General features: G+C 46.1%; 1 protein-coding gene across 2 annotated transcripts in view; it reads left to right on the top strand.

The window, feature by feature from the left end:
• LOC147107057 (leucine-rich repeat-containing protein 4C-like) overlaps window positions 1-23328 on the top strand; it is a 1510012-nt gene that overhangs the window by 852330 nt on the left and 634354 nt on the right. For both annotated transcript variants that reach the window (XM_086008085.1, XM_086008083.1), the window contains exon 5: window positions 3195-3288. The gene's annotated coding sequence lies outside the window, so the exon portion shown is untranslated. The remainder of the gene's footprint in view (window positions 1-3194; window positions 3289-23328) is intronic.

Below are 23328 nucleotides of genomic sequence, written 5' to 3'. Positions count from 1 at the left end.
TGTGGGAATTTTGTGAATCCTACATGGCCACCGGACATCTCAAAGCGCTTTACAGTCAATGAAGTACTTTTGAAGTGTAGTCACTGTTGTAATGTGGGAAATGCGGCAGCCAATTTGTGCACAGCAAGCTCCCACAAACAGCAATGTGTTAATAACCAGATAATCTGTTTTAGGGATGCTGGTTGAGGGATAAATATTGGCCAGGACACCAGGGAGAACTCCCCTGCTCTTCTTCGAAATAATGCCATGGGATCTTTTATGTCCACCTGAGAGAGCAAACGGGGCCTCAGTTTAACGTCTCATCCGAAAGACGGCACCTCCAACAGTGCAGCACTTTAGGAATATACATCATTGCAACTCAGGTGCTTAAATGCGAAAGTGGGCTCAGACTATTCTGATCAAAACGAATCAGAAGCAGCAAAGCAACATTCACATATAATAACATTATAAAATGCAACAAAGAATGAAAGTGCAATAAAAAGAATGACCTCACCCTTAGTATTGTTACTTCCATTGTAAGTGAACTCAATGAGATATGTGCTGCAAATGCAATAAAAATCACTCATAAAAACTGTGGACTGAGTCAGCAGCCACTTGTCTAAACCCATGTTATTAATGAGTAGAATAATTTACTATTTAGCCAAGGGAGCGGCAGTGGGTCAAATAGTTGGCTTCAATAAATTGCTACTCCGACAGCCCTGTTGCAGATGATCTTTGGTTCCTGTCTGTTGCCATAGTAGTTTTGAACTTGCATTAAAAAAATATCAATGGTTTCTGTAAGTAGGAGACAGCATCAATTATCCCACCAAGGTTTAATGGCAGAAATAGCGATTAGTCTCTTGTATTGCTGTATGGTGCCTTGTAGTTATGGAAAGGCACCCTATATTTCATGCCAATTAGTGATATAGTGAAATGATGCAGCATACTGAAGAAAGGGCAGGCCACTCCGTAAGATGTCACAGCTTTTTCAGAAATCAAGTTCCAGACCTTTGAACATTATGCCTTCTTAGTCAGATAGTCAGACTTACTGAAGACGTACTGTGCATCTTTGATGGCTAAACATATGGAACGCTATGTAATAATAATCTCAATAGTGAGTCACAGGGCTCGAATTTCCAAGCCCCTAGGAGGTGGGTTTGGAGGCAGGAGTGGTGGGAAAATTGCAGAATCGGGGGGCAGGAACCCATGTCAATGTCCCAGGAGGTGGGTATCCGACCTGTGCTGGGAGCCGCCACCCCGAGGCGGGAAGCGGACTAGTGCCAATTAACTGCCTGTTAACAGGTAGTTAACAGGCAGTTTGTTGCCTAATCCCTATTTTTAGCCCTGAAGTGTGGGCTTCCCAACGGCTCCGAATCACGCCAAGTTAGCGAGGCAGACTGTCGGTCTGAAGGGGTTGGAGGGGTCGAGATGTCTTTTGTGCAGCTGAGTGATGGGTGCATGTGTGCAGAGATAAGTGTGTGAGGTAAGTGTAAAGTGTTTTAATGGCCCAGAAATTTGGGTCGGAGGCTTCCCGCGGGTGCAAGCCTCCGACCTGCACTTACCTAGCGCTCCGGCCGTTGTGCTGTGGGCCCGCATGGGATTCCGATCCTGGGCCTGCTCCAACTGCTGGCGTGCAGTGCTTGCGTATCCCAGGGGCGCAGTTAGTTCAAAGCATCCCCTGGGATCAGGTGGGCCACGGAGAGCCAATGGTAGCAGGGAATCTGTATTCATAGATTTGACAGGAAGACCTGTCAAATCTATGAATACAATTCAGCCCCAAAACATAACTAAAACTTCAAATAATTAATTTTTTTAAATCACATTTTTAAACTAACTATAAATTACATAAAATAACTATTTTAAACAATAATTTAAATTTTTGAAAAAATTAATTACAGTTTCTAACGGGGCTACAAATAAACTTACCTTTCTTTAAAGTATTTAAAATAATAAACCTGCGGAAAAAATGTTTTATTTTACTTAATTCACCACTTACCTTGTTAAAAGCAGGCCTTGCGACTGCTTTTTATAAGCGTAGCTGCTGGAGACTTACCCTCCCGGAAAAACCTGCAAAAAAAACAGAAGTTCCAGGCGCACGCGTTCGATCTGTGAACCCCTTCCTTTAAGGGAACGGACGTTCCGGTTTCCCGCACATGCGCAGTGCATGCACGAAACCGGCACTTTCGTTGGGCGTACGCGTGAGTACCCAGTGCATACTCACCCGTGGGGACCCGAAATTCTGGCCCATTAAGTTTTACTTACCTTTACTTTCTCCTGCAGGCTTCCTTCCTTCAGTTCTCGGGAGTCCCTCAGCTCAGCGGCACAGAAAGCAGAATGGCCACTGAACTGTCAAAAGCTGCAGCCTCTGCTTTCTGGTCTGGAGATCTCTCTAACTGAGTCTGAGTAGAAGGACTCAAGTTAGATGACAGATTGTCAGTGTTTGATAGCTTCACAGAGCTGTCAAATACTGATTTTTCAGCTGTCAAAAGCTCTTGACAGATGAAATGTCAATCGCTGACGTCACCAGTAACCAGGTGTCCCTTAATTGGCCTGCTGAGCCCGCTGGGCAGGCTTAACAAGGTCAATCAAGGGAAAATAGCGTGGGTTGGCCACAAGTCAATGGAGGCGGGACTACAACCCAAAAAGTGGGAGTCCCGCCTCCAAAAGCTCCCCATTGACAAAATCCAGCCCACAAATTCTGTAACTTTCTCTTTATGTAAATAAACAGGTCCAAAAATATTGCAAGACTGAAGGAAATGTGTCCTGTGCTATTTTTGGACACTCCTTCTTCAGCTCATTAGATTTTATTCAAAATCTTCTCCCAATCATTGCATGTAAAAAAAATTCTGAATAGCCATATTTGGATGCTTCTTGATTTGCTGCTTTCAATCTACATGATTGGTTGGATCAGCTAAATGCAGTGTGCGCAGTTGTAGCAACTGAAAAAAAGCTTAAACTTTACCACACAATGTTGACGTCGGAGCTTGAGTTCTGAATCCCGGATATGGATTTGGACTCTCTCATCCAAGACAGGCCTTACATAATCACTGGGACTTTAGGAGCTAGTCCCTGGCCTGCTTCTTGGTGTGTTTCAACTAGAACTAAATCTAGTCCATCATTTTGCATTGAGTACGAACTACTGAGCTTAATGGCTAGATTAAATAGTATAGGAGGTTCTTAACCCTACTGCAATTTTCTTATTTTTGTTGATTCAGATTTGGATTCCTGACAGAAAGATGAGACGAGTCTACATTTTTACATGATATTTAAATCTGACTCTACTGACTGAATCAAGCTGGCCTCATTTCGGTGAGTGAGACAACCTGTCAAACGTTGAGAGATGCTCTGCATGCTTTACATCTGTAAAATCAGGATGTTTTTCCCTTGAAATTTCTCCCACCTTTTCCTGAAGGCACTGACTTTTACATAAGAACATAAGAACATAAGAAATAGGAGCAGGAGTAGGCCAATCAGCCCCTCGAGCCTGCTCCACCATTCAATAAGATCATGGCTGATCTGATCCTAACCTCAAATCTTCCATCACTCTCCATCCCACCCGAACCCATGTGATCTCCCGGGAGAGGCGAAAAACCAGATAAAAACCCAATGGCCAATTTGGGAGAAAAAAATCTGGGAAATTCCTATCCGACCCATCTAGGCGATCGAAACTCGTCCAGGAGATCACTCTGTCCCTATATTTTCTACAGTACTTACCTTCTGTAAAGGCGATCTCCACCCCAGCCAGGAACAGGAATAAAACCATCTCCTGAAATCTAACACAGAATTAGAACACAAGAAGTAGGAGCAGAACCAGGCTACATGGCCCCTGGGCCCGCTCCACTACCCACAGGGCCATGACCATTCCGATCCTAGACTCATGCCCAATTTCCTGCCCGCTCCCCGTAACCCTTAATTCCCTTTACTTCTAGGAAACTATCTATTTCTGTTTTAAATTTATTTAATGATGTAGCTTCCACAGCTTTCTGGGGCAGCAAATTCCACAAACCTACCACCCTCTGAGTGAAGAAGTTTCTCCTCATCTCAGTTTTGAAAGAGCAGCCCCTTATTCTAAGATTATGCCCCCTAGTTCTAGTTTCACCCATCATTGGGAACATCCTCACCGCATCCACCCAATCAAGCCCCTTCACAATCATATGTTTCAATAAGATCGCCTCTCATTCTTCTGAACTCCAATGAGTAGAGTCCCAATCTACTCAACCTCTCCTCATATGACCACCCCCTCATCCCCGGGATTAACCGAGTGAACCTTCTTTGTACTGACTCGAGAGCAAGTATGTCTTTTCTTAAGTATGGACACCAAAACTGTATGCAGTATTCCAGGTGCGGTCTCACCAATACCTTGTACAACTGCAGCAATACCAACCATTGTCTGGTACCTCATTGAAATAACGATTCTTAACGTGTGAATCTAAACAGAGTGTGTGAAGAGAAAATTTGACTGTAAAAAGAACACGCCTGAGTACAATGCTGCCCTCATTTGATGCCCTAACACACGCACTTTCCAGAAAAAGTTATTGAAGAGTACTTCGGAACTGGAATTGGGGTGGATTTCTCCTCTCTACCCTACCTCCCCACCCCCACCCCCGCCCCCAAGCAAAGAGTGTTACGGGCAATCATAGAACTACATACTGCAGTCCTGGCTCAGATTAGCTAATTTAGCAAATGTTGGGGCTAAAATGTAGTCTTCTTACCTCAGTTCCATCTTTGGGGTGGAAGATGCCTGTGCGTGAATTCTTTTAACGTGGGGTGGCTGTTGCACACCAGCTACCACATGGGCTTGACAGAGCAAGGTCTTGGTCCAATGGCAAGGGGATCCAAGACGATTGGAGACCAGGCTCTGCTACAACAGCCTAGCACACACACACAAATATACTGCTACTGTCCTCCTCCCTCCTTCCCACAGGTCCTCTCTGCCTGTGTTTCGTAGGATGCATTGTGGTCCTCCCGACCTCGCTGTTGGCCCATGCCGTAACTTCCCTGGGCCTCAACCCCGCTGCTGGTCCACACTGCGCCACTCCTGGGCCTTGACCTTGCTGCTGGGCTTGTCCTCACTCTTGGTTCCCAGCCTTGGACATGAGTGATGTTGTCTCTCACAGGATTAAATTAGCACTGATATTCTCACGATCCCTGGCCCCGAGCTCCACTCGTGATCCACTGGTCACTAGATCACTAGTCCAGTGGAGAAGCGTAGTCTTGATGGCAGAGAAGTCTGGGAATTTGGAAGCTAATTTTAAGTGAAGAGCCAGTGCACCTTAGGCAGTGAATTACTAACCAAGCCATTGGGGTACCATCAGCAGTATGTTCAGTGAGGAGAACAGGAATTGTGGACTATTGACAGCCATAGCTTTGATGTACAGCATGGCAGGGACTAATTGTATGGAAGTTGACTGATCTCAGCATGTAGTCAGGCTAAATGAGTACTGAATTAGCAGTGTTTAGAAAGTCTTACAAAATGTGATGGTTTGGAGGTATATTTTGCTATCAGGTAAGAAAGACCACCGGATCAATCAAATTAATTTTCCACATGCATTATTTGACACTTTGCTAGATGAAGCTAATACCCAAAAGAAAGATTGCCAACATAATTAGAATTTAAAATCTTGTTATGCATACTTTTTTTTATATATTACTATACTAGAACTCAAGTGCAAAAGTGAAAAAGAGAAAGAGCCAAGTGGGGTTGTCCATCCATCTGTGGCACTGTTTTCTGAAGGATTCTCGGAAGATTACCTTCACTAACTCTTATAAATATATATATATATATATATAGGTCTTTGCCATTGTGTTCCGATTATTAGAATCATACTGCACCTGGTGAAAGCTCATAGCAGTGTAAGATTATTTCCTGGAATGATCGCCCACTGTTTAGCTTTAGATCAGGGTGTGACCCGAACGTAACACCTTCGCTTTGCTTCAACACATGCCCAAAGGCACTTTGTATCAATGCAAAAGTGGCAACATAACTGTTGCTTAAATCTGAATTCTAATTTGGATGTTCATCTCTTCAGTTCTAACTAATTACCCCAGGCTGTTTCTGTGGAGGATGAATCGGTGTTGTGAACTAACTGTGATTCTACAGCAAATTCCCATTTTCAGCTGTGCTGTAAATAAGTTCTTTAGTGAACAGACTACTTTTCTTCGGCTATGTACAAACAGTAATAAACAAAGTAGTGAAGAACACATGTGAAGCAGTAAAGGCAACACAGGTTAATGAACTGGACCACTGATAACAGAGGATGATTTTCAGTTTGTAATACGCTGGGGAGTTTTATGTTCTAAGAAAACTTTTGCAGGAGACACCATACAGGGATTTGAGCTGTTTTTATATCATGAGACCCCTGCGAGCATTGTAGGTTCCTGGCATATGGGTCTTGAGCAGCCAGCTAAAATCTGAAGATAAATCTGCCAGGATTCACTGAGAACAGTGGCCAGGAAGACCTGTTTTATTACTGGGTCTTCCTATTGGCCAGCTTTTGCGAATCCAGCAGGTTTGTCTTCAGGTTGCAGCTTGCTGGGTGAGATGTTTACAGCAGAATTTGGAGGTGCGAACACAAGTCTTGCAAGCAACTTTTAAGTATAATAGTAACCCAACTTTAGTTTTAGAAAATGGAACATAGCTAATAATACTTACTAATTTGTGTCAGCCGTGGCTCAGTGGTAGCTCTTTTGCCTCTGAGTCGGAAGGTTGTGGGTCCAAGTCCCACTCTAAAGACTTGAGCACAAAATCTAGGTTGACACTCCAGTACAGAAATGAGGGAGTGCTGCACTGTCAGAGGTGCTGTCATTCAGATGAGATGTTAAACCTCTCTTCAGTGAACGTAAAAAATCTCATGGTGTAGGAGTCTGTGCACTCCTAACAAAAACACTGTGAACCAAACTGGTAGTTAACAAACTTAGTTTAATGCACTGAAAGTATTACAAAACAAAAATGCAGGAGAAACTCCAAACAGGCCTGTACAGTAGCTCACTCCATGAGGACGAACTGGAAACGCCCTCCAACCTGTTGTGTATGTACCTTTAAGGGAATAACTGGTCTCAGACTGCAGTACCGGCAGTGACCACCCCTGTATAAAAGGCGCTAGCAAGCTTCTGTAGTTTCAGTTTCCTGATTGTCTCCATTCAGTAAAGACTTGTTATAATCAACTCCTGCTGTCCGTGTCTCAATTATACGCGGACATAATATTGGCGACGAGGATGGGATCCATTCCTGAAGCGAAGTGAGCAGAGGTCGAGGCCAGAAGGAAGAAAGAAGCAGTAGAAACGGGCGTCGACCGTGGGCATCCGCCCCTGAGTCAGCGGAGTTGAAGATTACAGGAGAAGCTGTCGAGAGCGGGGCCTGGTTCCTGTTGACGGTGCTTCAGCTAATCGGGCTGGTGGCAGGTAGTACACTGATCCTTCCTGGGCTGCGGCGGTCGAGAACTCGAGCGGGTGGCTTGCAATAGGGCCGAGCAGCGTTGTTGGGAAGAGGAGAGAGAGAGAGGGTGGAGCACACAGAGGGCGCGGCCGGTGCTATGAAGCCGGGCAGCGTACGGACCCGAGAAGAGGGAGGCAAGGGTCCCAAAGGGTTGTTCCACGACGGGAAAATAATAAAATTAAAAAAAAAGACATATTAAACGCGCAGAAAACCGCGAGGAGCTGCAGGTTGCAACGGAAACTGCGGAAAGCAGCGCTAGCAACAGCGGGGAAGAAGGCAAAGCGCGGGAGGCACCATCTTATTCCAGCGGGGAAGACGGCAAAGCGCGGGAGGCACCATCTTAATCAGCGGGGAAGAAGGCAAAGCGCAGGAGGCGCCATTTTGTTAAATCGGGGAAGAAGGCAAAGCACGGGAAGCGCCATTTTAGATTTTCAAGATGCCGAAGACTGGCTGTATCACTGCCTTTGATAATGCAACAGAAGACTGGATCACATATGTGGAAAGAGTCGAGGTATATTGCGAGGCAAATGAAATAGCCGATGAGAAAAAGGCATCGGTATTGCTAAACTTAATGTGCGCTAGAATGTACGGCCTATTGCGGGACCTGATTACTCCAGCCAAACCGAAGGCGAAGAGTTTTAACGAAATTGTTGCTATCCTACAGGAAAACCTAAACTCTGCACCGCTGCTGATAGCAGAAAGATTTAAATTCCACAGGAGAACTCAGCATAAAGATGAGAGCAATGCTGAGTACCTTACGGAACTACGCAAGCTATCACAGCACTGCCAGTTCGGAGCAGGACTGGCAGATACCCTACAGGACAAATTTGTCTGTGGACTCCTGAGTGAAGGAACACAGAAGAAGTTACTCTCAGAGAAAGAGCTGATGCTAGATAAGGCTTTCAGGGGAGTTGCGGAAATACAACAAAAGCCACAGGAATACGGCACCCACGAAATGACACGGGGATTTGCAAAATGTTATCGCTGCGGCAGAACTAACCATGACCAGGAGGACTGCTGGTCCAAGGACAAAATATGCAGGCAATGCGGAAAGATGGGACACATTGCACGAGTTTGCAGGTCTGGGAAGAAGACCAACGACAACAAAAAGGTGACTAAGGAACCGTAAAAGAAAGTACAAAAGATGACGGACTGTAGTTCCAAAGACCAGATGAGCGATAGTGAATCCGGGAACAAGAGACTAAGCTGTCTCAAACTTCACAATGTAATCGCAAAAGAGGACCACCGAACCATTTGGGTCACCCTCATGATAGCAGGGTCCCAAGTTAAAATGGAATTGGATACAGGATCAGTGCTAACCGTCATGAATCGATGAGACTACGAGCGGCTATTCTCACACATACCCTTGAGAGAGACATCCATCGTCTTGACGACATATACGGGGCAAAAAGTATACCCCAGAGGAAAAATAAGGATGCCTGTCGAATACAATGGCAAGAAAATACGGAAATTGTATCTCTACATACTGCAAAATGGTGGACCACCGTTATTGGGACGTGAATAGATCAGAAAGATAAGTTTAGATTGGCACTCCATTCATGCAATGACGGTGGATGGTAAAAAAAGATGAAGACGTCACTCCTGGACGATTGTCAACAATCTTAGCTAACGCCAAAGAGGTATTTCAACAAGAACTGGGCACTCTTACAGGCGTAACCGACTCGATAAAAATAGAAGAAAATGCAATTCCCAAGTTTTTCAAAGCAAGACCGGTACCATATGCAATTCGCCCAGCCATCGAGGCAGAGCTGGAGAATCTGGAGAATGCAGGCGTGTTGTGTAAGGTAGACTGGAGCGAGTGGGCGACACCCATCGTTCCTGTCATGAAGAAAACGTTAAGCAATAAGTCTGAGGAGCCAAGGAAGGTTCGCATCTGTGGGGACTTCAAGGTGACGGTGAACCCAGTCCTTCACACAGTACAATATCTTCTTCCAAGGATAGAAGACATCTTCGCCTCACTATCTGGAGGGAAGCGTTTTACAAAAATTGACCTAGCACAAGCGTATTTGCAAATGGAGGTTGAAGAATCCTTTAGGAAGTATCTCACGATAAACACTCACAAGGGTCTTTACCAGTATCATCGATTGGTATTCGGAGTAGCATCAGCTCCGGCGATATGGCAAAGAGCGATGGAACAAGTCCTGCAAGGGATTCCGGGGACTCAGTGTTACTTGGACAACATCCTAGTGACAGGTGAAGATGACAGTGAACACCTTAACAACCTAGAACAGGTGCTCACTAGACTACGGGAACATGGGCTACGAGCCAACCGCCCCAAGTGCGAGTTTTTTAAGAAACAGATATCGTATTGTGGCCACGTGATTGATGAAGAGGGGTTACATAAGTCCCCTGACAAAATTGAAGCGGTTGTTAAGGCCCCAGCACCTGAAAATGTGTCGCAACTGAGGTCATTCCTCGGATTGGTGAATTACTACCATAAGTTTTACCGAATTTGTCCACAATTCTGCACCCACTGAACGCCCTACTACGAATGGGAGTAGCATGGAAATGGAGCAATGACTGTAAGCGGGCCTTTCAGAAGAGTAAGGACTTAATCACTTCAAGAGAAGTATTGGCTCACTACAACCCATCACTACCGATAAGACTGGCGTGTGATGCGTCTCCCTATGGCATTGGGGCGGTACTGTCACATAAATTCCTTGATGGTTTAGAGAGGCCGATAGCTTTTGCATCACGCTCGTTAACTTCAGCCGAGTGTAACTACGCCCAGATTGACAGAGAGGTCCTCAGCCTAGTGTGGGGGGTGAAGAAGTTCAATCACTACCTGCACGGTCAAAAATTTACTCTACTAACTGATCATCAACCTCTTGTCTCCATTTTCAACCCTCAGAAGGGCGTACCAATAATGACAGCACAACGGCTACAGAGGTGGTCCCTTTTCCTAGGGGCACACCAATATGACATCGAGTACAAAGGAACTAAACAGCATGGGAATGCTGATGGATTGTCATGCCTACCGTTGCCGACGGTGGAAGAAGAACTTGCAGTGGATCCAATGGAGATATTCCACTCGACCATAGTCGAATGTCTCCCTGTGACAAATGCAAACATAGAAAAGGAAACACGGAATGACCCGACACTATCCCGGGTCTATGATTTAACGGTGAAGGGATGGCCAGCACATGGCAAACCACTGCTGCCAGCATTCTCGCCGAGAAGAGAACAGCTGTCAGTGTGCAGAGGAACCTTGATGTGTGGATCCAGAGTAGTAATTCCACCCAAATTGAAGGATAGAGTGCTCAATGAGCTTCATGAGGATCACCTGGGAGGGGTTAAAATGAAGAACTTAGCCAGAGCGTTTGTGTGTTGGCCGGGAATCGATAGAGAAATCGAAGAGATGACCAAGAGCTGTACAGGATGCCAGAAGGTCCAAAACGCCCCACCACAAGCCCCTCTACATCCATGGGAGTGGCCCTCATCTCCATGGCAAAGGGTGCACATTGATTTTGCTGGTCCCTTCATGGACTTGATGTTTTTAATTGCGGTGGATGCACATTCAAAGTGGCCAGAGGTAATAAAAATGTCCTCAACCACCACAGAAAAAACTATCGCTGTCTTACGAACCATATTTGCCAGGAATGGGCTGCCTGAACAGATTTGCTCTGACAATGGACCACAGTTTGTGTCTGAAGAGTTCCGGAGGTTCTTAAAGAACAATGGTGTTAAGCATTACACATCTGCCCCATATCATCCAGCCACTAATGGATTGGCCGAGAGGTTTGTTCAAACATTCAAGAAGGCTATCAAGGCAATGTGTAATGAAGAGATACCCCTACAACACAAGGTGGACAACTTCTTGTTTGCCTACCGGAATGCGACACATGCGGTTACCAACCAAACTCCAGCCATGATGTTCTTCAATCGAAGACTACGATGCCGCTTGGATTTGGTTAAGCCAAACGCCCGAAGAGAGGTGGAGAACAGGCAGTTTCAGAATATGAATGAAAGGCCGACCAGGAGTTTTAAGATAGGTCAACCAGTTTTGGCCCGGGACTACCGCACGGAGAAATGGCAGCCAGGAACGATTTGTACATGGTAAGGACCTCTCATGTATACCGTGGACATTGGAGAGAGCAGTGTAAGACGCCATGCTGACCAGATTCTAGAGTCACTGGAAAACGTCAACTCCACACCACGATCTGATTCACCTGGCGATGAAACCGACGTACCAATTGCAGCTACCGCAGAATCGGTGATATTGGAAGCAGATGAACCAAACAACGACATTGATCCAGACTCAACCTTGCCAGAAGAACCTGATACCCCAAAGAGGCGTTATCCAGACAGAATCAGGAAGCCTCCTCAAAGACTGAACTTATAATTGCTTAACCTCAACCAATGTATCTGGCAACCGTAATTGTGGTTGTAATTAGTTATCATTTAGTTGTTAAATGAATGTTATGTACTGTTTATCTAAAAGGGGAGGAATTGTTGTGTATGTACCTTTAAGGGAATAACTGGTCTCAGACTGCAGTACCGGCAGTGACCACCCCTGTATAAAAGGCGCTAGCAAGCTTCTGTAGTTTCAGTTTCCCGCTTGTTTCCATTCAGTAAAGACTTGTTATAATCAACTCCTGCTGTCCGTGTCTCAATTATACGCGGACATAATACAACCCTGACGTCATGACGTCATCACGTTTCCCGCCGTTGGGAAGTCACGTGACCCACATGATGACGTCATCACATCAGATCGCGATTTTATCGATCCCGCGCTGTTTAAACAGGGCAAACATTAAAAGGTAACAATAATGATTAAAGACAATTGTACAAGTTACTGTGAGAGCCTCTTTGGTGGCTTTGCCACAATGGCACTATTTCAAAGCAGAGCAGGGGAGTTTCCCAATGGTGTCCTGGCTGATATGTATCCCACAACCAACATCAAACAACACTAAAACAGATTATCTGGTCATTTATCTCTTTGATGTTTGTGAGACTTTGATGCACACAAATTGCTGCTGTGACTCCCTACATAGACATCAAATAACAACAGAAAATGCTGGAAAAACTCAGCAGGCCAGGCAACATCCGTGGAGAGAAAATAGAGTCAACATTTCAGGTGAAAACCCTTTGTCAAGACTAAAGAAGCACAGGAATGAAATAGATTAAGAGGCCAGGCTGGGAGAGAACAAAAGAGAAGAAGAGACATTAAGAGGTATTCAAAACGTGACGAGATGGTGATAGGACTAGTGGAGACAAAAGACAGCTCTAGATTAGGTGTGAAATACACTGGTAGAATGGGAGACAGCTGCCATGTGGGAGAGAGAGAAAGAAAGTGGGGGGGGGCGCAGGGGGGGGGGGGCGGTGGGCTGGAAAGGGCCAAAACAAAGGTGTGGATAAAAAATATAAGTAAAAATATAATAGGGGCCAAGGTTATGATCTGAAATTGTTGAACTCGATATTGAGTCCGGAAGGTTGTAAAGCGCCTAATCGGAAGATGAGGTGCTGTTCCTCGAATTTACGGTGAGCTTCCGTGGAACAAGGCAAGAGGCCGAGGACGGTGAGGTCCGAGTGGGAATGGGGCGGTGAATTAAAATGACAGGTAACCGGAAGCTCGAGGTCACCCTTACGGACTGAACGGAGGTGTTCCGCAAAGCGGCCACCCAATCTACATTTGGTCTCCCCAATGTAGAGGAGACCACATCGTGAGCAGTGAATACAGTATACTAGATTGCGAGAAGTACAAGTAAATCGCTGTTTCACCTGAAATCTAGTATACTGTATTCGCTGCTCACGATGTGGTCTCCTCTACATTGGGGATACAAATGCTTCCTCCGAACTTTTCATGGACAATAAATACTTTTCATGGACAAAATCCTAAAATGCTTCCATTTCCGGCCTCAGAAAGCTTTTAAAATTACTTGGATTTGTCTGGAGATATCCCCTTAGGCTTTGCGCCTATTTGCACCAGCCGTAAAGTATTCAGGTGTAATTGCTGGGCAGTTGGTGGGCAATTAGCCCAACTCTGTGTATGTGAAGGTGAGGGAAGGGTGGAAATTGGAAGCAAAGTGAATGAAATTTTCTAGTTCAGAGCGAAAAAAGAGGTGAGGGAGGGGACCTGAGTAGGACTGGAACAAAGAATGTTCCACATATCCCACGAAAAGGCAGGCATAGCTAGGACCCATGCGGGTTCCCATAGCAACACCTTTGATTTGGAGGAAGTGAGTGGAGTCAAAGGAGAAGTTGTTCAATGTGAGAACAAGTTCAGCCAGGTGGAGGAGGGTGGTGGTGGATGGGAACTGGTTGGGCCTCTGTTCAAGGAAGAAGTGGAGCGCCCTCAGGCCATCCTGGTGGGGGATGGAGGTGTAGAGGGATTGGATGTCAATAGTGAAAAGGAGGCAGTTGGGGCCAGGAAACTGGAAGCCGTTAAAGTGGCGGAGGGCGTCGGAAGAGTTGCAGATGTAGGTGGGAAGAGACTGGACAAGGGGCGAAAAAATAGAGTCAAGATAGGAAGAGATAAGTTCCGTGGGGCAAGAACAGGTTGAAACGATGGGTCTACCGGGGCAGTCCTGTTTATGGATCTTGGGAAGGAGGTAGAAGCGGGCTGTGCGGGGTTGGGGAACTGTGACGTTGGCGGGCGCGGGGGGAGATCTCCAGAGGAGATGAGGTCAGTGACAGTCTTGGAAACGGTGGCTTGATGTTCAGTAGTGGGGCCTGACGTAAGAAAACTCACTAAGCACTTGGTTGAGTATAAAACAAGGCTTTAATCAACTGTTTCATAACCATGGGATTCTAGTTACAACATTAGTTTCTGGTTACAAAAACGTCTTGGGAAAGCTGGGCCCATGCCCGAGTATTTATACTCCTTGGATGGCGCCACCAGCTGGCCACCCAGTGTTATTTACTGAGTCATTTCTTCATGAATGATAAGATTCTTGACAGTGTTATGGTCCAGGTGGAGGTAGGAGGAGGTGTCAGAGAGTTGGCGTTCAGCTTCCGCTAGGTAGAGGTCAGTTCGCCAAACAACAACAGCAGCACCCTTGTCAGCAGGTTTAATGGGTTTGGATCTGAGAGAATGGAGTGCTGCAAGTTCAGAGGGAGGTAGGTTGGAGTGAATGAGGGAAGTGGAGAAATTGAGATGGCCATGTCACGCCGGCAGTTTGCAATGAAAAGCTCTAGAGAGGTTAAGAGGCCAGAGGGAGGGGTCCAGGTAGAATGAGAATTCTGATAGCGGGAGAAAGGGTCAGCCGTGCGAGGGGAAGACTCCTGGCCAAAGAAGTGGGCACGGAAACGAAGGTGGTGGAAAAAGAGGTCAGCATCGTGCCGAGCTTGAAATTCATTGAGGTGGGGGCATAAGGGGATGAAGCTCAGGCCTTTGCTAAGGACTGATCGTTCGGGATCAGAGAGGGGAAGATCAGAGGTGATAGTGAAAATGCGGCAGGGGGTGAGATTGGGAGAAGGGATGGGGTCAGAGGAAAGTGAAGGGGAAGAAGGTTCCGGAGGAGTGTTGGTGTCCAAGAGTTGTTGAAGCTTGTGATCCTTGACACCTGAAAGGAAGAAAAAATGTTTTTTGTTAAAGCGCCGGATGAGGCGAAGGATGAAATGGAACTGCGGACCAAGACAGTTTTGAGATAAAGTGAGTCGGTGCTGCTGAACAGAGAGGTCGAGAGTGTTCATGTGGCGTTGTATGGCATTCAGCGTGGATCTCAGGATACGGCGAGAGCAGTGGTTCGAGGAACGCTGAATATCTTGGAGATATCTGTAGTCCTGGGTGGATCCAAAACACGAAGGGTGGAATTTCAGTTGGAATTCACGTGGAGTAAGTTGGAGCTGGAGACAGTTGCTGAGGAAAGATATGTGGCTGTGAAAGCGAGTTTTGGTAGATACCTGATCAAACATGAGAAGGGAGACAGAAAGCAATGAAGATGAACAAGGTAAAAGAGACAAACAGAAATCCCGTCAGAGAGAAGAGCAGAACTTCTTCAAGGTGGGCACTCCTGGAAGAGAGGTGGCAGTGAATTAAACACTAATACAAAAAGAAAATACTGCAGATGCTGGAAATCTGAAATAAAAACAGAAAATGCTGGAGATACTCAGCAGGTCAGGTAGCATCTGTGAAGAGAGAAACAGAATTAACGTTTCAGGTCGATGACTTTTCGTCAGAACTGGAAAAAAGCAGGAAATGGAACAGGTTTTTAAGCAAGTGTGGGAGCTGGGAAAGTGGGGAGGGGATGAAAGAACAAAAGGGAAGATCTATAATAGGATAGGAGGCAGGAGAGGTTAAGAGACATTAAGAGATATTCAAGGCAAAAGGAGATGGTGTTGGGACAGGTTAAGAAACAAAATCTTTTTTGAGGATGTAACTGGTAGAGTAGATAAGGGAGAACCAGTGGATGTGGTGTATTTGGACTTTCAGAAGGCTTTCAATAAGGCCCCGCATAAAAGATTGGCGTGCAAAGTTAAATTACATGGGATTGGGGGTAAGGTACTGAATTGGATAGAGAACTGGTTGGCAGACAGGAAGCAAAGAGTTGGAATAAACGGGTCTTTTTCCGATTGGCAGGCAGTGACTAGTGAATACCGCAGGGATCGGTGCAAGGACCCCAGCTATTCACAATATATATTAATGATCTAGACGAGGGAACTAGGGCCGAGAAATTCGGTGGGCTGCGCCACCAGTTAGCGCCCAAAGAGGGCACTTAGTGGGTTTAGCGCCACTGGCCACGCCTCCCGCGAAATTTAGCGGGGCGCTAATGGCGGCGTTAGCCGGTAGCGCTGTGCCGCCACCGATGATGTCATCGGTGTGCGCAGCGCTCCGCTACTGCTCTGATCGCCAAATTTGGTAGCGCCCCCCGCTGTAACACCGGTTTGCGACCGGTTCAGGGGGGCCTCCCTGCGTCGGTAGAGGTGCTGAGGTGCGGGGCGGCAATTTTTTTTGCTGGCTGCCTGCCAGCACCTCTTCGCGCAGCCGTCCCCGGTCTTCTGAGCTCACCCCCCCGCGTTGTGCCGGCTGTCTCCCGAGAGCCCGGCACTTCTCCTCGGTGCTGGGCTCTTTTGCCAGCACTCGCGATCTCAGATCGTGCTGCAGCAGGCCCCTCCCCTTTAAGAAGGGGAGGAAGGCCAGCAGTACCGCAGCGTGCTGTGCCGCAGCATGTGGTGCTGCGGCACGTTGCGCTGCGATTTTCAGTTGCAGCGCCCCAAGATGGATGCGGGGCGCCTCAAGTAGCGCCGCGCTTCCGTTTGGGGCGGTCAAACTGAATTTCCGGTGGGCGCTCGCGACTCCTTCCGGGACGGTACTTCCGGCGCCCTGGCAAGACTGGCGCCCCAAACGGGGCACCACCGAATTTCTAGGGCTAGATATAATATCTCCAAGTTTGCAGATGACACAAAGCTGGGTGGGCATGGGTGCTGTGAGGAGGATGCAGAGAAACTCCAGTACGATTTGGACAGGTTGGGTGATTGGGCAGATGCATGGCAGATGCAGTATAATGTGGATAAATGCGAGGTTATCCACTTTGGTGGCAGGAAGACAGATTATTATCTGAACGGCAATCGATTGGGAAAAGGGGAAGTGCAACGAGACGTGGGTGCCCTTGTGCACCAGTCGCTGAAGGTAAGCATGCAAGTGCAGCAGGCAATTAAGAAGGCAAATGGTACATTGGCCTTCATAGCGAGAGGAATCGAGTACAGGAACAAGGATGTCTTGCTGCAGTTGTACAGGGCCTTGGTGAGACCACACCTTGAGTATTGTGTGCAGTTTTGGTCGCCTTATCTGAGGAAGGATGTTCTTGCCATGGAGGGAGTGCAGTGAAGATTCACCAGACTGATGCCTGTGATGGCAGGAATGACGTATGAAGAGTGATTTGGTTGATTAGGCTTATATTCGCTATAGTTTAGAAGAATGAGAGGGGATCTCATTGAAACTTATAAAATTCTAACAGGACTAGACAGACTAGACGCAGGAAGGCTGTTCCTGATGTCAGGGGAGTCCAGAACCAGGGGTCACAGACTAAGGATAAGGGGTAAGCCATTTAGGACAGAGATGAGGAGGAATTTCTTCACCCAGAGAGTGGTGAACCTGTGGAATTCTCTACCACACAAGGCAGTTGAGGCCAACTTATATTAAATATATTCAAGAAGGAGTTAGATATATTTCTTAAGGCTAAAGGGATCAAGGGATATGGGGAGAAAGCAGGGACCGGGTACTGAATTTGGATGATCAGCCATGATCTCATTAAATGGCGGAACAGGCTCCAGGCACCGAATGACCTACTCCTGCTCCTATCTTCTATGTTTCTAAAGATGGCTCTAGATGAAGTGTAAATTGCACTGGCAGAATGAAAACTTGTGGGAGAGAAGAGAAAAAAAAAGTGTGGAAAAAAATATATAGGATAGGGGCCGAGGTTATGATCTGAAATTGTTGAACTCTATGTTGTGTCCAGAAGGCTGTAAAGTGCCGAATCGAAAGATGAGGTGCTGTTCCTCGAGCTTACGTTGAGCTTCAGTGGAACAATGTAAGAGGCCGCGGACGGTGAATCTGAGTGGGAGTGGAGCAGAGAATTAAAGTGACAGGCGACCAGGAGCTCGGGGTCCCCCTTATGGACTGAACGGAGGTGTTCCGCAAAGCGGTCACCCAATCTGCATTTGGTCTTCCCAATGTAGAGGAGACCGCATCGTGAGCAGTGAATACAGTATATTAAATTACAAAAAGTACAAGTAAATCGCTGTTTCACCTGGAAAGGGTGTTTGGGGCCCTGGACAGTGGGAAGCAGGGAGGTATAAGGGCATGTGTTGCATCTCCTGCACTTGCACGGGAAGGTGCCGGGCGAAGGGGAAGGGGTGTTGGGGGTGATAGAGGAGTGGACCAGGGTGTCGCGGAGGGAGCGGTCCCTTCGGAATGCTGAAAGGGGAGGTGAGTGGAAGATGTGTTTGATGGTGGGATCACGCTGGAGGTGGCAGAAATGGCAGAGGATGATCTGTTGAATGTGGAGGCTGGTGGGGTGAAAGGTGAGGACAAGGAGAACCCTATCGTGGCTCCGGGAGGGTAATCTCTTTGTGGAATGAGTGTATTTTTGTTTTTGGTGTTGGCTGAGAGATAAATGTGGACCAGGACAACTCCCTGCATCTCTTCAAATAACGAGGTGGGATCTTTTCATTCAACTGCACTGATGGGAGGGGCCTCCATTTAACATTACATCTGAGTTAGACGCCATCTCTGACAGGGCAACAATACGTCAATACTGCACTGATGGGACAGCCTTGACTACGTGTTCAACTCCTGAATGGCGGCTTGATCATATGGCCTTCTGGTTCAGAGGCAAGAGTGTTACCACTGAGCCAAGTCTAACATCTTTCAACTTGAGTGCATACTACATACTGTGTGGAGTTTGCACATTCTCCCCGTGTTTGCGTGGGTTTGCTCCGGGTGCTCCGGTTTCCTCCCACAGTCCAAAGATGTGCAGGTTAGGTTGATTGGCTATGATAAATTGACCCTCAGTGTTAGGGGGATTAAATACGTGGGGTTACGGGGATAGGGTGGGATATGTGTTGGTGTAGGGGTTACGGGGATCGGGTGGGATATGTGTCGGTGCAGGCTCGATGGGCCGAAATGGCCTCTATCTGCACTGTGGGGTTCCTGTGATTCTGTGATACAGTCTACACTATCATGCACTTGGAAATTAAGCGCTATTGTAAAATGAAATAAGATTTTTAATGACACACTGAACTTTAAACTGAGGATCAGAATGCACTGAACAATGCAACAGCAGCAGTACCCTCTTGTGGTTGACGTGAATGCTGGTAAATGTTCTTTACACAAGTAAACTGGTTGTACCTATTTGAGTATTATAAAGGTTGTGTACTCAAATACATGGAGCCTGCTGGCCTTGGCAGCTGCTGTAGTTTTCTTTCCCTTCCTGCTTTTGCATATTTGAAGGTGGTACAGCAGGCACTTGAGCTTTGAGTCGGCTGCAACACACTGTACAAGTGATATGTTCGATCACTTGTGGTCCACCTACAAATGGCAAACTGTTGATTTCTAAAAAAATCAGTAATGCTATATTGAACCTTTCAACACAGCGATGGTGTAAATGATCATATTGCAGTGATTCCATAGTTGGGGTTTTCTGATCTTTCCAAGACGTTTCACCAAGGTGCAAGGGTAAAAATGCCATTACAGGTAGACTATCCTTTATCCGAGCTTCCGAAAACCGAAAACCTCTAAAAACCAAAAGTTTTTTTGTTCAGCATAAGTCGTGCGCACGACTTACGCTGAGCAGGGCAGAGGGTCACAGAGTTCCCTCCTGGGTAGGAGATTGCAGGCCGAGCCGGGCAGTGTGAAGGAGGTACCGGGAGAGTGAACCCAACAATACAGCGGCCCGTCCGATAGCTGCAGCGGCCCGTCCGATATTCTTTTCTCCCGACCCCGACCCGTCCGATATTCTTTTCTCCCCCCCCACCTGACCCCCAACGTGATTTGCGGGCCAGCTTAGTAGGAGTCAGCCGATATCCGGCTTTCCAGAGAAGCAGGAAGGGGAATGAGACACGGAACAGTCGCAAGAGGTAGCCTGAACTTCTACAATTTATATTAAATACAAATTTCCCAGTCTTATAATAATACCTTCTGAAATCCGAAAAATTCCGAAAACTGAAACTCAGCTGGTCCCAAGGCTTTCGGATAAGGGATAGTTTACCTGTATCTTGAACCTTTGTCTGCAGTAGAATGATGCAGCTATTTAGATTAAATATAATTACTAAACATTTTGAGTTAATTTCTTGACTAGCCAAGTGAAGGTGTTTAATTTATTGGATGTTTGAAGTTTTCTTTGTATTTGAATCTTTTGTTTGTTGTTGGTCTGATTCCGTAGCCTGACTATTTTGATAAGAAACATGAAGCAGGAATGAGAAAGAAGTAATTCAGCTCATGTGTCAGAATCTCATCTCAACAGTTTTCATATTGTTGAGTGTCTCTGTTTTTATGTGAATTCTGTTTGTGAATTGCCCCATTAACCTGGATAAGAACATAAGAACAGGAGTAGGCCATTCAGTCCCATCGAGCCTGCTCCGGCATTCAGTTAGAACAGGGCTAATCTGTAACTCAGCTCCATTTACTCGCCTTTGCTCCATATCCCTTGAAACCCTTCCTCAAATAAAGTCTATCGATCTGTGTCTTGAAAATTTCAATTGACTTGACATCCACAGCCTTTTGGGGGCAAGAGTTACAGATTTTCACTACACTTTGTATGAAAAAGTGCTTTGTAATATCACTCATAAATGGCCTAGCTCTAACTTTAGATGATGCCCTTTTGTTCTGGATTCTCCCACCACAGGAAATAGTTTCTCTGTATCTACTCTATTATATCCCTTTATAATTTTAAACAGCTCAATTAGATTACCCCTCAACCTTCTTAATTTAGAGTAATGCAAGCCAAATTTATGCAACCTGTCCTCATAATTTAACCTTTAAGCCCTGGTACCATTCTGGTGAATCTGTGCTGTACCTTCTCCAAGACTAATATATCTTTCCTAAGGTTCGGTACCCAAACCTAAATGCAGTACTCCAGATGGGGTCAGACCAAGGCTATATATAACTGAAGCATCACTTCCTCACTTGTGAAGTCTAACTCCCTTGATATAAAGGCCAACATGCCTTGTGCCTTATTCCTTACTTTTTGTACCTGTGCACTAGCGTTTAGTGATTTGTTTACACGGACACCTAGGGGGTAAAAATTCCGCTTTGGGTGCAATCAGTGACCCGGGCACAAATTGCGCCCAAAATTGCACTACTTTTGAGAAGTATTTATTCCCCCGTTTACACTCAGATTCATTTGTACATCGCTGAACATGAAATCTACCATGAACCGGCACAATTAGACAGCATTTTAGAATGTGATTTTCTTAAATAAAAATTTCTGCTTCAATAAAATATTCTATGATATATTAACTCAATGCAGTTTGATTAAATACAGCTGAAAATGGGTTTATCACAAGAATTAAGCATTTTTAATCACTGTCTAGTCACCACCTGTGAGGAACCCAGTTTTAAATAACAAAGTGACTTCAAAAAACTTTACAGAACCATTTAATAGTTATACTGGTGTAGAGCAATGCTCCCTGTAATTTTGTTGGGCGCCGTGCACGTGGACCATCCAAATGCCTCGCGTCCGTGGTTTTTACATTGAAAAGCCGGCTGCGCGGGATCCCTGAATCGTTTTGCAGCTTACAAGGAACATTGATGTAGAGAATTCAATTCCGTCATAATTTTTTTTTTTAAATTGTACTTAACAGCTTTTAAAATGTGCCTATTAATGCCCTTGCGCCCAAAAGACCCAACTTAATTTTAAGAGCCTCCAAGAAGATCCGCAAATGGGCGCAATTAGTGGAAACGCGCACTGGTGATTCATTCGATCTGGGGGAGTGGCCAGTTTTGTGGGTGGGGGTCGGCTTCAAGCATGATGTTTCTTAAACCAGTGCAAAAGATCGCAGAAACTTGATTTGCACTGGATGTAATTTGTGCTTGAAATTCCGTGATCTTTTGTGCTGGTTTGGCCGATTTTGGCCGATTTGCACTGAAAAAATATCGCAACCTAACAGAAACTCCAGGCCAAACATCCCTTTGCTGCTCCGCAGCTGCTCGTTTCTCGTCATGAAGAAAATATTCCACTTTGCCTTCGGTCCAAAGTGGATGATGTCACCACTTCCCCAGATTGAGCTCCACCCACCTGCCCACTCCTTTAGTCTATCTATGTCCCTTTGTAACTTTCTGCTTCCATCTACACAACTTACTGTCCCTCTTAACATAGTGTCATCTGAAAACTTGGATGTACAACTCTCTATTCCTTCATACAAATCATTAATATATACGGTGAAAAGCTGAGGCCCCAGATCCATGGGGAACATCACTTGTCACATCACACCAATCATAGAACATTCCCTTTCTACCTACTCTTTGTCTCCTACATCCCAAACTATTATCGGCCTCCAATTCCCTGCACTCTTATTTTTGCTAATAATCTCTTGTCTGCCTGATCAAATGCCTTCTGGAAACCTGAATAGAAAATATCCGTAGTCATTCCCCTAGCCACCATGCTAGTGACCTTCAACTGGATTTGTCAGACATGACTTACCCTTTACAAATCCATGCTGACGCTCTTTGATCAGCTGATCCAACAAAACAGCAGTGCATATGTGACTGTCTACCCTTTATCGTGGTGTTTCCCTCGTATCCACTTTTTCCACGGTGGTGTTCCAGGCGTGTGGTTACCTATACTAGCACTCCTTCTAAGTGAACCACCACTAACAGGTGACTGGGAAAGAGGGCACAGCTGTGCCTCTGAAACATGGTGCTGCGAATGCGTTAGCCCTTGATCTCCTCAAGCACAAGGGTGATGGTGATGGTCTCACTACAATTTGTAAACTCTCTGCAGATTTAGGGACAGCCTGGGCCAATCTGCCTTCTGGCTCTTGTACAGTCATGTATGGTGGGTGGAGGAGTGGTGTGGAAGTACTGCTATCCAAAGAGAGACCTTCATGTTCCTTACTCGGGGCTTCTTTGTCACTGTGCCGTCTGCCCTCTAGTTGCAACAACCTGATGGCTTCATTGACATCAGGGAAGCTGGTCTCCATCTCATACATAATTTCAGCAAACTCATCAGTAACCATGCCCAGTGATAGTGCAGTCCAAGACCTGGGTATCATCTGTTTGAACTGTCACCATGGTCTCTCTGGTGGCCTGCTGCACTGCAGATGGCCCTGGAATTGAAACTCGATCCAAGGATAACTGCAGGTTCTGTAAGCTAGTCCTCAGCACCCTACTCATGTGACTGCCGGATTCCTCCTGCCATTCATTGGAATCTTCTGCACAGCTCCATTGATGATCCCAGCAACTTATCGTGCTCAGAAAGCATCCTTTTCTTAACAGCTGAGCCATGAAGATC

The sequence above is a fragment of the Somniosus microcephalus genome, chromosome 15 (assembly GCF_052327205.1).
Source record: "Somniosus microcephalus isolate GS21.2 chromosome 15, FLI_Smic_1.0, whole genome shotgun sequence".
NCBI classification, from domain to species: domain Eukaryota; kingdom Metazoa; phylum Chordata; class Chondrichthyes; order Squaliformes; family Somniosidae; genus Somniosus; species Somniosus microcephalus.
Note: the sequence above shows the minus strand (reverse complement) of the source record. Positions and strands in the feature narration are given on the sequence as shown.